The sequence below is a fragment of the Aegilops tauschii genome, chromosome 4 (assembly GCF_002575655.3).
Source record: "Aegilops tauschii subsp. strangulata cultivar AL8/78 chromosome 4, Aet v6.0, whole genome shotgun sequence".
Taxonomy (NCBI): Eukaryota; Viridiplantae; Streptophyta; class Magnoliopsida; order Poales; family Poaceae; genus Aegilops; species Aegilops tauschii.
In genome coordinates this window covers 325,543,440-325,558,379 of record NC_053038.3, presented here as the reverse complement: position 1 = coordinate 325,558,379, position 14,940 = coordinate 325,543,440, and the positions used below count along the sequence as shown (strand labels likewise).

At 47.9% G+C, this 14,940-nt stretch overlaps 2 long non-coding RNA genes across 2 annotated transcripts; both read right to left on the bottom strand.

Annotated features, from left to right (window-relative positions):
* Positions 1 to 2,239: 2,239 nt before the first annotated feature.
* On the bottom strand, positions 2,240 to 13,793 carry LOC123493774 (uncharacterized). Its single transcript, XR_006662688.2, has 4 exons — positions 13,669 to 13,793; positions 13,535 to 13,577; positions 13,175 to 13,259; positions 2,240 to 2,352 (listed from the first exon to the last, which is right to left on the bottom strand). It is a non-coding gene; the product is annotated as an uncharacterized lncRNA (long non-coding RNA).
* A 92-nt stretch (positions 13,794 to 13,885) lies between these two features.
* Positions 13,886 to 14,483, bottom strand: LOC141021311 (uncharacterized). Its single transcript, XR_012182066.1, has 3 exons — positions 14,369 to 14,483; positions 14,209 to 14,271; positions 13,886 to 14,022 (listed from the first exon to the last, which is right to left on the bottom strand). It is a non-coding gene; the product is annotated as an uncharacterized lncRNA (long non-coding RNA).
* Positions 14,484 to 14,940: the final 457 nt, after the last annotated feature.

Here is a 14,940-nt window from a genome sequence, read left to right as displayed (position 1 = left end):
ATTTTTCGGAGTACCGGAGAGTTACGGGAATTCGTATTGGGCCTTAATGGGCCATACGGGAAAGGAGAGAAAGGCCTCAAAAGGTGGCCGCACCCCTCCCCATGGTCTGGTCCGAATTGGACTAGGGAAGGGGGGCGCACCCTTCCTTCTTTCTCCTTCCCCCTTCCCTTCTCCTCCCACAAGGAAAGGAGGAGTCCTACTCCCGGTGGGAGTAGGACTCCCCCCTATGGCGCGCCTCTCCCCTTGGCCGGCTGCCTCCCCCTTGCTCCTTTATATACGGGGGCAGGGGGGCACCCCAGAGACACAACAATTGATCCTTGAGATCTCTTAGCCGTGTGCGGTGCCCCCCTCCACCATATTACACCTCGATAATACCGTTGCGGAGCTTAGGCGAAGTTCTGCGTCGGTGGAACATCATCATCGTCACCACGCCGTCGTGCTGACAAAACTCTCCCTCAACACTCGGCTGGATCGGAGTTCGAGGGACGTCATCGAGCTGAACGTGTGTAGAACTCGGAGGTGCCGTACGTTCGGTACTTGATCGGTCGGATCGTGAAGACGTACGACTACATCAACCGCGTTGTGATAACGCTTCCGCTGTCGGTCTACGAGGGTACGTGGACAACACTCTCCCCTCTCGTTGCTATGCATCACCATGATCTTGCGTGTGCGTAGGAAATTTTTTGAAAGTACTACGTTCCCCAACAGTGGCATCCGAGCCTGGTTTTATGCGTTGATGCTATGCACGAGTAGAACAGAAGTGAGTTGTGGGCGATATAAGTCATACTGCTTACCAGCATGTCATACTTTGGTTCAGCGGTATTGTGAGATGAAGCGGCCCGAACCGACATTACGCGTACGCTTACGCGAGACTGGTTTCACCGTTGCGAGCACTCGTTGCTTAAAGGTGACTGGCGGGTGTCTGTCTCTCTCACTTTAGTTGAACCGAGTGTGGCTACGCCCGGTCCTTGCGAAGGTTAAAACAGCACCAACTTGACAAACTATCGTTGTGGTTTTGATGCGTAGGTAAGAACGGTTCTTGCTAAGCCCGTAGCAGCCACGTAAAACTTGCAACAACAAAGTAGAGGACGTCTAACTTGTTTTTGCAGGGCATGTTGTGATGTGATATGGTCAAGACATGATGTGATATAATTTGTTGTATGAGATGATCATGTTTTATAACCGAGTTATCGGCAACTGGCAGGAGCCATATGGTTGTCGTTTTATTGTATGCAATGCAATCGCCATGTAATGCTTTACTTTATCACTAAGCGGTAGCGATAGTCGTAGAAGCATAAGATTGACGAGACGACAATGATGCTACGATGGAGATCAAGGTGTCGCGCCGGTGACGATGGTGATCATGACGGTGCTTCGGAGATGGAGATCACAAGCACGGTGCTTCGGAGATGGAGATCACAAGCACAAGATGATGATGGCCATATCATATCACTTATATTGATTGCATGTGATGTTAATCCTTTATGCATCTTATCTTGCTTTGTTTTGACGGTAGCATTATAAGATGATCCTTCACTAAATTATCAAAGTATAAGTGTTCTCCCTGAGTATGCACCGTTGCGAAAGTTCTTCATGCTGAGACACCACGTGATGATCGGGTGTGATAGGCTCTACGTTCAAATACAACGGGTGCAAAACAGTTGCACACGCGGAATACTCAGGTTAAACTTGACGAGCCTAGCATATAACAGATATGGCCTCGGAACACGGAGACCGAAAGGTCGAGCGTGAATCATATAGTAGATATGATCAACATAGTGATGTTCACCATTGAAACTACTCCATCTCACGTGATGATCGGACATGGTTTAGTTGATATGGATCACGTGATCACTTAGAGGATTAGAGGGATGTCTATCTAAGTGGGAGTTCTTAAGTAATATGATTAATTGAACTTGAATTTATCATGAACTTAGTACCTGATAGTATTTTGCTTGTCTATGTTAATTTTAGATAGATGGCCCGTGCTGTTGTTCCGTTGAATTTTAATGCGTTTCTTGAGAAAGCAAAGTTGAAAGATGATGGTAGCAATTACACAGACTGGGTCCGTAACTTGAAGATTATCCTCATTGCTGCACAGAAGAATTACGTCCTGGAAGCACCGCTGGGTGCCAGGCCTGCTGCAGGAGCAACACCAGATGTTATGAACGTCTGGCAGAGCAAAGCTGATGACTACTCGATAGTTCAGTGTGCCATGCTTTACGGCTTAGAACCGGGTCTTCAACGACGTTTTGAACGTCATGGAGCATATGAGATGTTCCAGGAGTTGAAGTTAATATTTCAAGCAAATGCCCGAATTGAGAGATATGAAGTCTCCAATAAGTTCTTCAGCTGCAAGATGGAAGAGAATAGTTCTGTCAGTGAGCATATACTCAAAATGTCTGGGTATAACAATCACTTGATTCAACTGGGAGTTAGTCTTCCGGATGATAGCGTTATTGACAGAATTCTTCAATCACTGCCACCAAGCTACAAGAGCTTCGTGATGAACTATAATATGCAAGGGATGAGTAAGACAATTCCCGAGCTCTTCGCAATGCTAAAGGCTGCGGAGGTAGAAATCAAAAAGGAGCATCAAGTGTTGATGGTCAATAAGACCACCAGTTTCAAGAAAAAGGGTAAAGGGAAGAAGAAAGGGAACTTCAAGAAGAACAGCAAACAAGTTGCTGCTCAGGAGAAGAAACCCAAGTCTGGACCTAAGCCTGAAACTGAGTGCTTCTACTGCAAGCAAACTGGTCACTGGAAGCGGAACTGCCCAAAGTATTTGGCGGATAAGAAGGATGGCAAGGTGAACAAAGGTATATGTGATATACATGTTATTGATGTGTACCTTGCTAATGCTCGCAGTAGCACCTGGGTATTTGATACTGGTTCTGTTGCTAATATTTGCAACTCGAAACAGAGGCTACGGATTAAGCGAAGATTGGCTAAGGACGAGGTGACGATGCGCGTGGGAAATGGTTCCAAAGTCGATGTGATCGCGGTCGGCACGCTACCTCTACATCTACCTTCGGGATTAGTTTTAGACCTAAATAATTGTTATTTTGTGCCAGCGTTGAGCATGAACATTATATCTGGATCTTGTTTGATGCGAGACGGTTATTCATTTAAATCAGAGAATAATGGTTGTTCTATTTATATGAGTAATATCTTTTATGGTCATGCACCCTTGAAGAGTGGTCTATTTTTGTTGAATCTCGATAGTAGTGATACACATATTCATAATATTGAGACCAAAAGATGCAGAGTTGATAATGATAGTGCAACTTATTTGTGGCACTGCCGTTTAGGTCATATCGGTGTAAAGCGCATGAAGAAACTCCATACTGATGGACTTTTGGAACCTCTTGATTATGAATCACTTGGTACTTGCGAACCGTGCCTCATGGGCAAGATGACTAAAACACCGTTCTCCGGAACTATGGAGAGAGCAACAGATTTGTTGGAAATCATACATACAGATGTATGTGGTCCGATGAATGTTGAGGCTCGTGGCGGATATCGTTATTTTCTCACCTTCACAGATGATTTAAGCAGATATGGGTATATCTACTTAATGAAACATAAGTCTGAAACATTTGAAAAGTTCAAAGAATTTCAGAGTGAAGTTGAAAATCATCGTAACAAGAAAATAAAGTTTCTACGATCAGATCGTGGAGGAGAATATTTGAGTTACGAGTTTGGTCTACATTTGAAACAATGCGGAATAGTTTCGCAACTCACGCCACCCGGAACACCACATCGTAATGGTGTGTCCGAGCGTCGTAATCGCACTTTACTAGATATGGTGCGATCTATGATGTCTCTTACTGATTTACCGCTATCGTTTTGGGGTTATGCTTTAGAGACGGCTGCATTCACGTTAAATAGGGCACCATCAAAATCCGTTGAGACGACGCCTTATGAACTGTGGTTTGGCAAGAAACCAAAGTTGTCGTTTCTTAAAGTTTGGGGCTTTGATGCTTATGTGAAGAAACTTCAACCTGATAAGCTCGAACCCAAATCGGAGAAATGTGTCTTCATAGGATACCCAAAGGAGACTGTTGGGTATACCTTCTATCACAGATCCGAAGGCAAAACTTTTGTTGCTAAATTCGGAAATTTTCTAGAGAAAGAGTTTCTCTCGAAAGAAGTGAGTGGGAGGAAAGTAGAACTTGATGAGGTAACTATACCTGCTCCCTTATTGGAAAGTAGTTCATCACAGAAACCAGTTTCTGAGACACCTACACCAATTAGTGAGGAAGTTAATGATGATGATCATGAAACTTCTGATCAAGTTATTACTGAACCTCGTAGATCAACCAGAGTAAGATCCGCACCAGAGTGGTACGGTAATCCTGTTCTGGAAGTTATGTTACTAGACCATGACGAACCTACGAACTATGAAGAAGCGATGGTGAGCCCAGATTCCGCAAAATGGCTTGAGGCCATGAAATCTGAGATGGGATCCATGTATGAGAACAAAGTGGTTGACTTGCCCAATGATCGGCAAGCCATTGAAAATAAATGGATCTTCAAGAAGAAGACTGACGCTGATGGTAATGTTACTGTCTATAAAGCTCGACTTGTTGCGAAAGGTTTTCGACAAGTTCAAGGGATTGACTACGATGAGACCTTCTCACCCGTAGCGATGCTTAAGTCTGTCCGAATCATGTTAGCAATTGCCGCATTTTTTGATTATGAAATTTGGCAAATGGATGTCAAAACTGCATTCCTGAATGGATTTCTGGAAGAAGAGTTGTATATGATGCAACCAGAAGGTTTTGTCGATCCAAAGGGAGCTAACAAAGTGTGCAAGCTCCAGCGATCCATTTATGGACTGGTGCAAGCCTCTCGGAGTTGGAATAAACGCTTTGATAGTGTGATCAAAGCATTTGGTTTTATACAGACTTTTGGAGAAGCCTGTATTTACAAGAAAGTGAGTGGGAGCTCTGTAGCATTTCTGATATTATATGTGGATGACATATTACTGATTGGAAATGATATAGAATTTCTGGATAGCATAAAGGGATACTTGAATAAGATTTTTTAATGAAAGACCTCGGTGAAGCTGCGTATATATTGGGCATCAAGATCTATAGAGATAGATCAAGACGCTTAATTGGACTTTCACAAAGCACATACCTTGACAAAGTTTTGAAGAAGTTCAAAATGGATCAAGCAAAGAAAGGATTCTTGCCTGTGTTGCAAGGTGTGAAGTTGAGTAAGACTCAAAGGCCGACCACTGCAGAAGATAGAGAGAAGATGAAAGATGTCCCCTATGCTTCAGCCATAGGCTCTATCATGTATGCAATGCTGTTTACCAGACCTGATGTATGCCTTGCTATAAGTCTAGCAGGAAGGTACCAAAGTAATCCAGGAGTGGATCACTGGACAGCGGTCAAGAACATCCTGAAATACCTGAAAAGGACTAAGGATATGTTTCTCGTATATGGAGGTGACAAAGAGCTCATCGTAAATGGTTACGTTGATGCAAGCTTTGACACTGATCCGGACGATTCTAAATCGCAAACCGGATACGTATTTACATTAAACGGTGGAGCTGTCAGTTGGTGCAGTTCTAAACAAAGCGTCGTGGCGGGATCTACATGTGAAGCGGAGTACATAGCTGCTTCGGAAGCAGCAAATGAAGGAGTCTGGATGAAGGAGTTCATATCCGATCTAGGTGTCATACCTAGTGCATCGGGTCCTATGAAAATCTTTTGTGACAATACTGGTGCAATTGCCTTGGCAAAGGAATCCAGATTTCACAAGAGAACCAAGCACATCAAAAGACGCTTCAATTCCATCCGGGATTTAGTGCAGGTCGGAGACATAGAAATTTGCAAGATACATACGGATCTGAATGTTGCAGAACCGTTGACTAAGCCTCTTCCACGAGCAAAACATGATCAGCACCAAGGCTCCATGGGTGTAAGAATCATTACTTTGTAATCTAGATTATTGACTCTAGTGCAAGTGGGAGACTGAAGGAAATATGCCCTAGAGGCAATAATAAAGTATTATTTATTTCCTTGTATCATGATAAATGTTTATTATTCATGCTAGAATTGTATTAACCGGAAACATAATACATGTGTGAATATATAGACAAACAGAGTGTCACTAGTATGCCTCTACTTGACTAGCTCGTTAATCAAAGATGGTTATGTTTCCTAGCCATAGACATAAGTTGTCATTTGATTAACGAGATCACCTCATTAGGAGAATGACGTGATTGACTTGACCCATTCCGTTAGCTTAGCACTCGATCGTTTAGTATGTTGCTATTGCTTTCTTCATGACTTATACATGTTCCTATGACTATGAGATTATGCAACTCCCGTTTACCGGAGGAACACTTTGTGTGCTACCAAACGTCACAACGTAAATGGGTGATTATAAAGGTGCTCTACAGGTGTCTCCAAAGGTACTTGTTGGGTTGGCGTATTTCGAGATTAGGATTTGTCACTCCAATTGTCGGAGAGGTATCTCTGGGCCCACTCGGTAATGCACATCACTATAAGCCTTGCAAGCATTGTGACTAATGAGTTAGTTGCGGGATGATGTGTTATGGAACGAGTAAAGAGACTTGCCGGTAACGAGATTGAACTAGGTATCAAGATACCGACGATCAAATCTCGGGCAAGTAACATACCGGTGACAAAGGGGACAACGTATGTTGTTATGCGGTCTGACCGATAAAGATCTTCGTAGAATATGTGGGAGCCAATATGGGCATCCAGGTCCCGCTATTGGTTATTGACCGGAGACGTGTCTCGGTCATGTCTACATAGTTCTCGAACCCGTGGGGTCCGCACGCTTAACGTTACGATGACAGTTTTATTGAGTTTTGATGTACCGAAGGAGTTCGGAGTCCCGGATGAGATCGGGGATATGACGAGGAGTCTCGAAATGGTCGAGACGTAAAAATCGATATATTGGACGACTATATTCGGACTTCGGAAAGGTTCCGAGTGATTCGGGTATTTTTCGGAGTACCGGAGAGTTACGGGAATTCGTATTGGGCCTTAATGGGCCATACGAGAAAGGAGAGAAAGGCCTCAAAAGGTGGCCGCACCCCTCCCCATGGTCTGGTCCGAATTGGACTAGGGAAGGGGGGCGCACCCTTCCTTCTTTCTCCTTCCCCCTTCCCTTCTCCTACACCCACAAGGAAAGGAGGAGTCCTACTCCCGGTGGGAGTAGGACTCCCCCCTATGGCGCGCCTCTCCCCTTGGCCGGCTGCCTCCCCCTTGCTCCTTTATATACGGGGGCAGGGGGGCACCCCAGAGACACAACAATTGATCCTTGAGATCTCTTAGCCGTGTGCGGAGCTTAGGCGAAGCCCTGCGTCGGTGGAACATCTCATCGTCACCATGCCGTCGTGCTGACGAAACTCTCCCTCAACACTCGGCTGGATCGGAGTTCGAGGGACGCCATCGAGCTGAACGTGTGTAGAACTCGGAGGTGCCGTACGTTCGGTACTTGATCGGTCGGATCGTGAAGACGTACGACTACATCAACCGCGTTGTGATAACGCTTCCGCTGTCGGTCTACGAGGGTACGTGGACAACACTCTCCCCTCTCGTTGCTATGCATCACCATGATCTTGCGTGTGCGTAGGATTTTTTTTGAAATTACTACGTTCCCCAACAGAAGGGTCCCCGACTTGAACAGATCTCGGCCATTTGTGCCAAAGAGCGGCTCGATGGCGCTCTTGCTGAGGCCCGGGCCCATGCTTTTGATGCCTCGGCCCCATCTGGCTCTGGGCATAGAGAGCCCGGGGTTGGATCGGGCCTGAGTCGGCCGCCATCCCGGCTTGACACCCCAAGTGGCCCTCCAGTAGGGAGGGCCCTGCGGGGAAGACCTCCTACGCGACTCCAACCATCTGAACAGACGATGGTAGTCCGAGGTGTTAGCGCTGACGTGGCAGGCGATGCCCCCATTAAGCAGGGGCGTCGTGGCCGTCCATTGAAGCAAACGCCCAATCCCACCCTGGGCGGGAGGGCTAGCTCGGCCCCACCTGAGGGGCCTAGTGATTCCGGCGGAGTTCCCATATGAAGCTCCTATGCTGGAACATTAGGGGCTTGGGCAACCTGGGACGCCGACGCCAACTGATTGACTACATCCGGCAGGAAGATATCGACATAGTAGGTCTTCGGGAGACGATTCGTCATGACTTCTCCATTCAGGAGCTACAGGGGCTCTCTCGTCACCCGTTTGCCTGGCAATGGTTGCTGGCGTCTGGGCTGTCTGGAGGCATACTCCTGGGGGTCAGGGAGGACTTCTTTTCAGTAGAGGATATGGACCGCAGGGAATTTTTCCTTAGTATGTCCATCACCAACCGACGTGTGAACCTTAGTTGGGAGGTGATCATTGTCTATGGCCCGGTTGATCACGGGCGGTCGGCGGTGTTCCTGGCCGAGCTGCATGATAAGGTAGAACGTTGCACGACTCCAGTGGTGGTGGCGGGTGACTTCAACCTTATTAGATAGGAGGATGACAAAAGCTCGCCCAACATCGATCGGCGGCTTTGCACATGTTCAACGACTCCATAGCGGAGATGGACCTACGTGAGATAGCCCGGGTAGGGGCTAGGTTCACATGGACCAATAAAAGGTGGACCCTATCCGGAGTGTGCTGGATCGGGTCCTCGTGTCTGTCCAATGGGAGGTTATGTTCCCACTGTGTTCACTGCGGGCGGTCACTCGGGTTGGCTCCGACCACGTTCCCCTGCTATTTGCATCAGGGAAAGGGTCTCCACCGAGGTCTAGACACTTCCATTTCGAACCACCATGGCTTCTGCAGCCGGGGTTCGTCGAGATGGTTCAGGACCGTTGGGTGCAAGCGTCAAATAACCCACCAAGGGTATTCTGTGCCACAGACGTTTGGCATCACTGCTCTAAAACCACCCGCCAGTTTATGTGGGGTTGGGGCGCCAACCTTGGTGCTGCCCTGAGGTCTCGCAAAGGGGCTCTATTGGACCAAATTAAGGCCCTAGACGCGACTACTGATTCAGTCGATTTGTCGGCTGATGACTGGTTGCGGTGGTACTCCCTTGAAGCCTTCCTAATGGAGATCTTCAAGGGTGAGGAGCTGTTTTGGCAACGCCGGGGGGGGGGGCAGAAGTGGCTCCTCCAAGGTGATGCTAATACCACTTACTTCCAGGCAATCGCTAAGGGGCGGCGCAGGAAGGGTGTCTTTCTCAAGCTGGATTTCCAGAAAGCTTATGATTGGCTAGACTGGGACTTCCTGCGGCTAGTCATGCAGCGCAGAGGCTTCAAGGACAGAAGGTGCAACTGGATTATGCAGTTGGTACGGTCTGGCAAGACAACGATTAACATTAACGGTGAGGTGGGGCCATTCTTCTCGTCTTCTGCGGGAGTGAAGCAAGGGGACCCAATACCCTCCCTTCTCTTTAATCTCGCCGTGGATGCGCTGGCAGGAATCCTGGACAAAGCTAGGAGGGCCGGCCACCTCACGGGAGTTGTTGGTCACCTCATTCAGGAGGAGGGGTCACCCATCTCCAATACGCCGATGACACCATGATTATGGTGGAAGGTTCCGCCCTCGACATTGTTAATCTTAAGGTCCTACTCCTCTGCTTTGAGGCTATATCGGGACTCAAGATTAACTTTGACAAGAGCGAGGTCATCGTCTTGGGCTATCCCGCAGAGGACCAACAGAGGATTGCGGATAACCTAAACTGCAGACTTACCTCATTCCCCATTACCTACTTGGGGATGCCGATGGCAGACTCGAAGATCCTGACGAGTGCGTTCGATCCTTTAGTGGGACGAGTGGCAGCTCGGGCCGAGCCCTGGCGAGGACGGTTTACCTCCAAAGCGAGCAAATCGATCCTTATTAGTTCCAACCTAGCGAGCCTCCCCATGTTCATGATGGGGATGTATATCCTACCGGATGGCATTCATAGTGCCTTCAATAAGGATCTCGCTAGGTTCTTTTGGCAGGCGGCCAATGGCCGCCAAAAGTACCACGTGGTAAAATGGGCGGATATTTGCATGCCCAAGGACCGTGGTGGACTGGGCATCACTGCCTCCCGTCGTATGAACGTAGCGCTCATGTTGAGATGGGTCTGGCGGATCCTACACGGTGAGGGAGGACTATGGTTACAGCTCGTTCAGGCGAAATACCTTAGGGGAGAACCACTCTTAGCATGCAACCGGACGGACGGCTCACAATTCTGGTGCGCCATCCAAAGGATCAAGGAGGACATCCGCCTAGGGATCTCCTTCTCCTTGGGGAACGAGATCAAATTTTGGCTGGATCCCTGGCTGGATAATGAGCCTTTACGCGCCTCCTTCCCTGCCCTATTCTTGATATGTGTGGATCCGTCTGTCCTAGTGGCTACAACTTTCGAAGCTGGACATTGGAACATTGGGTTTCGTCGCACCTTTGGACAAGCCGAGAGTAACGACTGGACTAGACTGCGGGCCGCCCTACCACTCGTGCTCCCAGACTATCCGGACACGGTATCCTGGTGGCTCGCGCCGACGATGGAGTTTTCAGTGAACACGGCATACCATGCCCTTTGCCCGTCGCCTGCCACTCCCTGGTTGTCCCCGTTATGGAAAGCCCCCGTTCCATTAAAGATTAAGATTTGTGTTTGGCAACTTCTACGGGATCGCCTCCCCTCGGGGATAGAGGTACTTAAGCGGCACGGTACCAGAGACCGAGACACATATCCTCTTCTCATGTACCGCGGCAAGGTTACTATGGACGTACGTCCGTGAGGCGTTGGGGCATGATTGGGAGGCCCTAAATCTCGCGGAGTTTCTCCAACATAGAGCTTTACAGCCGTCACGACAACGCCGCTTATTTTGGCTTATTTTTGCGGTGATGTCCTGGACTCTTTGGACGACTAGGAATAAGATGGTGATAGAGAAGGTTTTTTCGAGGAAGGCATCTGACTCCTTCTTCAAATTCCTTGCTTTCCTGCAGCACTGGCACCCGCTCTCGAGGCAGTGTGATCGCGATCGACTTGGCTTGATGACGAACGCGCTTCTGGCTTCGGCACGTCGACCATCGTCCTCGTAGTGTCGCTACGCGGCGGCCACTAGGTGGATTTTTTCTATTACCTTTATGCTTTCTTGGGCTTGACTGTGTTGTGGCCCCGGCCATTATCTGTCGGGTGTTTGAACTTGGATTGTATGGACCGTTGCTTTATTTATAAAGCGGGGCGAAAGCCTATTTCGAGAGAGTATCTACAGCCCGGCGCCTAGACCGGTGCCTCAAACGACTCGGGCGGACGGGCAATCACTGTTGATCACAAAAATACTGACCCACACGAGAGTATCAAACAAGCCTCAAACGTCCAGACTGACTGGCACTACTCATATCCAACCCAAATATGAGGCGGATATGGAGGCGTCCGAGCGCGTCCGCCACGTCGGACCTGAGGGCCCTATCCCATCGTAAATTACACCAAATCCACCACCGCGACCTACCAGATCCATTTGCTCTCTCCTCTCTCTGCGACGTCCGTCGCGCGCGCTCTGCAGTCGTTCCGAGCCTCTGTGCCGCCAGTATCGGCACAACATTCCTCTGTCCCGTCGTCGCCGGCTCGGACGCCACCGCGGTACGTCCGACAACTCCCGGGCACCTCCTTGCACTCTATGTGTTTGACACATTGTCCGGCCTGTTTTTTTGTGTTTTTTAGTGAAGACGATGAATTCCGATGCTTTGTCCGATGAGGAGTATAGACTGAGGGAGCTTGATCAAATGATTCAAGATGAGTTCTTCGATTCCTCCGATTCGTACGAAGAAGTGGACATGATCATGTTCATGAGAATGCAAGAGGAAATTGACCGGCAAGTCGAGCATATTCTCAACTTAAAGGGCTCAATCAAAGGGGGAAGAGTGGTCAATCGGGATAGGGTGTCTGGAGCACGGCTACTGCAGAAGGACTGCTTTGCTCTGAACCCAACTTTCCAGGATGATCCATGGTTTCGTCGTTGTTTTCGCATGCGGAACCCTTGTTTTTGCGCATTGTGGAGGGAGTGGAGGCACATGATGACCGCTTCAAGCTCACAAGGGATTGTTGTGGCAACTTTCTTTCTCTGCTAAGCAGAAGTGCATGGCTGCTCTGAGGATGCTTGCACTTGGCATTGTCGCAGATGCCGTTGGTGAGATGGTTAGGATGGGGGAGAGCACATGTCTGAAGACTACTGTCAAGTTTGCCCGCGTCGTCGTGCAATTGTCTGGAGCAGAGTATTTGAGAGAACCAAATATGCAGGATACAGTAAAGTTGTTGGCTACTGAAGAGGCCAGAGGGTTTCAGGAATGCTCGGATCAATTGATTGCAGGGGCAGAGCTTCCTTAGGGCCAAACCGGGCCATGGCCCGCCCAGGATTCTTGCCGCTCATGTTTTTATTACCCATGCTATTCGAAGCTTAGTCCATCTACGATTGATCCAAGTTTGGACCCTGCCTCCGGGTCTCGCTTTCGCATGAGTATGTATCACATAGCAGGCCTAAGGCCTCTGCCAATGCATAGATGCTTAGGTAAGGTGCTAAGTGCATTTAAAATCTTAGCAACTAGTCTCCATAATGCATAGGTGCTTAGCTTTGGTAGCTAAGCTTTCTTCATGAAATTATTTAATAATTAAACTCCCTCATGTATTTGTTGATAGTCTTTTTACATAAGTTCACGTGCTTAGCATCGTTTTTTTCCTAGGATCACCATAATGCTTTCTCTTCTTTTTAATTGCCTTGCCGCATCATTTTTTTGGCCTATGTGGCATCCTTAGCACCTTAGCACCTGTACACTTTGGAGTGCACATAACTGGCTGTCGGAAGCCACGGCGGCAAGGTCAGGTAGTGGCAGCCATGGGAAGATGGTCCGCCAGCTGACTGACGGCTGCTGGGTTTCTCATCTTGGACAACTGTAGTGTGAGGAAAGTAGACCGTATTGTACTAACTAGATGACTCCCCGCACGTTTTTGCGGGAAACATTGCCCAAAATTGGTGTTTTACTCTGCAAATTGGATCTTACATGTAGAGGTTTATATGGCCACTTGCATATCGCAATGTTTATAGTCAGTCCACCAGAAGTAAGACAGTGACTTAAGAACCCTTTTCAGGAAAGAAGCAATAGAAGATGCCTTGTGTATATATGAAGATCTTTAACAGAAATAGATTGATAGGCTACTTACAGATGGTGCCACTGGAGGGCTCATAGAAGCTAAAATTCAACGGGAACAACCTGATTCTTGTTAAGATAAGACATGGAACAATGAGCTGAAATGTGAGAAATAGAGGACATCAGCTGAAATATTTTTCTATGGTTTCAAGATTCCAATAAAAGAAATGTCCAGAACAGGCTTTGACTAATATTTTTATTGTTGGTTAGTAGACAAAGTTGTCGACAGAACATGGGCACTACACACAGTTTTATACTACATAAAATAGTATGTGTTTGACATGATATATAAATAGTAGAGAGTACGCCATATATATCCTAGCACTTAGCTGGCTAGTTTGTAAAACTGGCATAACCATATGCAGGTCCTTACCGAGAGAGAAACTTGTAGACGATATTTGCAACAGCAGCGGTACCTGAATAATAATAATAATAATAATAATAAGCTCACACATATTTGGAAAATAGATGAGTCTAATAACTGGCGAGCGGACATCTACCGACTACCAGATTGGAGATTGGCGCTGGGGAAGGCGAGTTGAGCAGCGGGCATGGTTGATTGCGATGCCATATATTTCTTTGGCGGATCAGATTCCTCCATCACGGGGGATATCAATAGAAATCAAGTCATTCAGATAAACCAATTGATGTGAACACCTGCAAAAAAATCTGATAGACAGAGAAAGAGTGGAAGTCATCGCAGAGAGATGTTCCACATGACAGAAATCGAAGAAATAAGATAGAGGGGGATAGCGGCTGCAGCTTGCCTTGTACAGCAGTGCAAGATGGTGGGTGTGCCTTCAGTTCATGGTTGCGGTATGGAGGATTATGGAGGCATCCCGGTCAACAAATATATGGCGTCTGGAACAATAGAACAGAGAATGAAGTATGGGCAATGATGCAAGGCGTTTGTGTTTAACTGTCCCGTGTAAAGAATTGCAATGCAAGGTTACATATTCAACCAAGCAAAACTAAATTCAAATTTAAATTAAGCATACAAACATTCTAAATTACCAACAGAGGGGAACTTGGGAGAAGACTATGTACCAGTAGATGCCTGAAATCTCTGTGTGCAGTGATGGAAAACCAACGAACATGACTACTTGGACGCTGTGTCGCCCAGCAGGCACCACCTGAGAAAATTCTATTTTCTGATCCAAGCAGCAACATGTCATAGGGAATATGGAGGAAATGGGAGGGAGCTGACCGGCGGCTGCAGTAGGAGTGGTGTGAGGATATAAGGTGAGGCGGAGCACATACTTTAAACAGCAATCCATCAGTTACATGTTGAGATCGTGGGGAGAGGAAGTGGAGCGTCATCTCGTCTCGGATATTATTAGGAGAGCGGCCGGGGCAACCGGGGAAGATAAATAGTGTGGGCATGCGGGAGCACTGGGTTGCAGATGGGCCTGAAGTAGTGGGTTGTGTGCAGTGCAGTTGACCCTCCTCGAAAAAAATACTGACAAGAATATCAAATACCGAAGAAAATAGTACGCGGCGTACATTCCATGGCCGAGTCATCGGGCAGAGCCTACTTCCAGGTTAAACCCAGCGGGCTGAATGAAATGGAACAGGGGCGCTGCCCTTTTCTTCTAAAAAAAACCCAGCGGCCTGTCTAATTCCACCCACCAGCATAGGCCACCGGCGACATCAGCAGAGGCGAGCGCGGCCGCTGCAGCCGAGGCGGATGCAGAGGGGAGGCAGCCGACGGCGCCGGTAGAGCGGGCTTGACCGCTGCCGGGAGGGGCCCCACCTTGGTCCGACCAGCCACCCTAGGCT